The 3,179-nt window shown below is 45.3% G+C and overlaps 1 protein-coding gene across 1 annotated transcript in view; it reads right to left on the reverse strand.

Moving 5' to 3' along the window:
• ZNF75D (zinc finger protein 75D) overlaps window positions 1–2,321 on the reverse strand; it is a 19,261-nt gene extending 16,940 nt beyond the window's left edge. Inside the window, exon 1 of the mRNA XM_023757765.1 lies at window positions 2,053–2,321. The gene's annotated coding sequence lies outside the window, so the exon portion shown is untranslated. The remainder of the gene's footprint in view (window positions 1–2,052) is intronic.
• Between the last annotated feature and the right edge of the window lie 858 nt (window positions 2,322–3,179).

A 3,179-nucleotide genomic window follows, 5' to 3' on the forward strand; every position in this document is an offset into this window, starting at 1 on the left:
CGGAATTGCTGCGAGCACTCTCAAGCCCAGATGTCCATGTGTGGCTGAATTTCTTGCTCTGACTGGAGCTCTCTTTCACAGACTCCTTAGTCTCCCACAAAGACTCCATGTATGAGTATGAGCAAGCATTCATCTTCAGATGTCTCATCATCATTTGCTCTTGTAACAGTTTTTCTCCTATTTGTGACATCCTCCTGGTGCCACCTTTGACAACTGAGGCCTTCTCAGGTTTGGTACAAAACCAATGAATGGATCTTCTCCCCAAGGGCACTGAGGGAGGAGAGGAAAAATTGGAAGTCAAGATAAAAGCCACAGGATATATATTTATTTGCTATTTATAATTATCTGAGAAGAATGAACAGAAAAGTTCTGTCCTGCTTCCTCCTTAAAATCAACTGCCAAGAATTAGGACACTCATGATGGCAGATTACTTCAGAGTAACATGTTTCTGTCCTTTTCTGTTACTCAACTTTGAAACAAAGAACAGCTCAGAGGATACAGATGTCAATTGAAAACCTTTTGCTCAAAGGCTGAGGAACAATTGGTAGGTGAATAAAACTGGCACCCATTTGCTAAAAGGAGCTTTAAGACTATTGAATACTTAATCTGTGTGCTTCCTATCCCATCTTCACAAATAGGGCATATTTGAGTTTTTCTAAATTTTAACAGATCGTTCCAATCTTTTGTCTTTAGTCAGGGGGAAAATAACTTCTATGCCCCTTCATTCTCTTATGAAGACTGAAACCTTTACTTCATGAAACATTTGATAGTCTTCTTTCCATTACATTAACACTGGCAGGAGAACTGAGACAGGAAGATAAGAAAAGAAAGTATTCAGGAAAAAAGTAACCTTATTCCTCTCAGCAAATATCCCCCGACTAAGCAACCAGATGTCCACAACATTTTTTGTGGGTACTTTTGGGGAAAACTTATAAAGGACTCTGTGCAAATTGTGTACCTGTGCATTCAATATCTTGTTTACTTACTGGAAAAACTTCCATTTGTTTATAAGATATCTAAATGGCAGATGTTAAAGAAGGAAAGAAATGATGATGGTTAAATTTCTTGAGACAGGAAGGGTCTAGTAAAGGTACCCCTTCTCCTGACTTTCCATTTCCTTAGGGTCATTACAGATCTTTAAAAAAGGCTGAGGATAGCCTGGAAAGTCTGATTTTCCCTGACGTGATCCAGCAAAAAGAGCAACAAATTTATTTCAAGGATACCACTGGTATTCAAAGAAATGGTTGGTTCTTTGCTGCCTATACAGGCTGAGGAGGTACAGGGACACCTCCTATATATTTCGTTTGTTTGTGGATTTTGGGGGGTTTGTTTTTACATTTATGTATGTATGTATTAAATTGTATTGGGGTGACATTAGTCAACAGGAACATATAGGTTTCATGTGTCAATTACTAAGTTACAAAATCTGTATATAGGACCATGTGCCCACCACCCAAAGTCAAATCTCCTGTCACCTTATATTAGGCCCCTTTTTTTCCCTTCCCCCCCAACCCCCCCCCCCCCCCCCCCCGCTCCCGCTTCTGGCAACCTCCTATATTTTTAGCAGCAGAAGCTGTAATGACCCTTCCTTCAGGGATATGACCATAAGCCAGCAGAAACCTGAAAGTTTCGCTGGGTGCAGTGGTAGACATCACTGCCCCATCCCCCACCACTGATTCCCTACACCTTCCGCGTCGACCACTAGGGTGACAATAAGCCCTGTGCACGTGGGCAGCCTCCGAGTGTGCTCAGCAGCACCCCGGGGTGATATTTGCACATAGAGTACAAAGAGATCGCTTCCGGAGGTTAGATGTGGAAATAGGAGCCTGAATACCGGCCTCACAGAGAAAAGGTCCCGCCTGAACTCAGGCTGACCGCCGGTTGGCAAAGATGCCACCGCGAACTGGGGACGGCTACATCCCCCATCCCCCACCTCCCCACTCCGCACCCCCCACTCCCTCACCACCATGCAGGCTGCAACTGGCACGTGCGTCCCTTATCTCTCGAGCTGTCTAGACCAAATACAAAGGGAAAATCGGGCTTCTCGATTACCTTCACGCGGCTCTGGCCTCCGCGGACGCCACTTCCCTCTTCCTCACTAGACTCAGAAGTCGCCACGCCTCCGGGCTACTCTGGGAAGAAAGCTCTCAGCGCCTGCGCCACTGCAGAGGCCGGGTCGGGAGCGTGTGACGCCTGGCGAGAGGAGCGCCAAGACTCAGAAGCGCAGGGAACTTGGAAGATCAGTCTCCCATCCGATGCCTCTATCTCCCGGAGACTGTACCCCGACTCGCCATTTTAAGGTCGCGGTATGTGGACCGGGCCCCAACCGGAAAAGGAAGACTCGTTTCCGGTGGCTTTGTGACAACCACGCCCAGCCATCTATCTTCCTCCACCTGTGCAATCTCAACCCAGCCTGCTAGGAACAATCCCTGGGATCCTTTCCAACCTCCAACCTTGAGGGATTGCCTTTCTGTTCCCGTTCAGCCCCTGATGCAAAAACAAGTTAATGTCATGGAGTCTCCAGACCAGCTGACAAAGGGTGCCACAATATCTCTCTCCCTCTCTCTCTCTCTCTCTCTCTCTCTCTCTCCCCCCACCCAAGAATATTTTTTCCATTTTTAATGCATTTTATTTTATTTTAAATTTTTATTGTTGAAAGTATTACATATGTCTTTTTTCCCCCCATTGACCCCTTTTAGCCTGCAACGCCCCCCCCCCACCACCCTATTGTCTATGTCCATAGGTTATGTATATATGCATACAAGTTCTTTGGTTGATCTCTTCCCACCCCACACCCCTGCCTTTCCTCTGAGATTCTGCACTCTGTTCCATGCTTCCATGTCTCTGGATCTGTTTTGTTCATCAGTTTATTTTGTTCATTAGATTCCACATATGAGTGAGATCATATGGTATTTGTCTTTCTCTTCCTGGCTTATTTCACTTAACATAATACTCTCCAGGTCCCTCCATGCTGTCTCAAAGGGTGAGAGTTCCTTTTTTACTGCTGCATAGTATTCCATGGTACAAATGTACCACAGCTTTTTAATCCACTCATCTACTGATGGGCACTTTGGGCTGTTTTCAGATCTTAGCTGTTGGAACTTGTGTTGCTAATGAACATAGGGGTGCATACCATTCTTTCTGATTGGTGTTTTGGGTTTCTTAAAATATATTCCTAG

This window comes from Myotis lucifugus, unplaced genomic scaffold (genome assembly GCF_000147115.1).
Source record: "Myotis lucifugus unplaced genomic scaffold, Myoluc2.0 scaffold_2, whole genome shotgun sequence".
Taxonomy (NCBI): Eukaryota; Metazoa; Chordata; class Mammalia; order Chiroptera; family Vespertilionidae; genus Myotis; species Myotis lucifugus.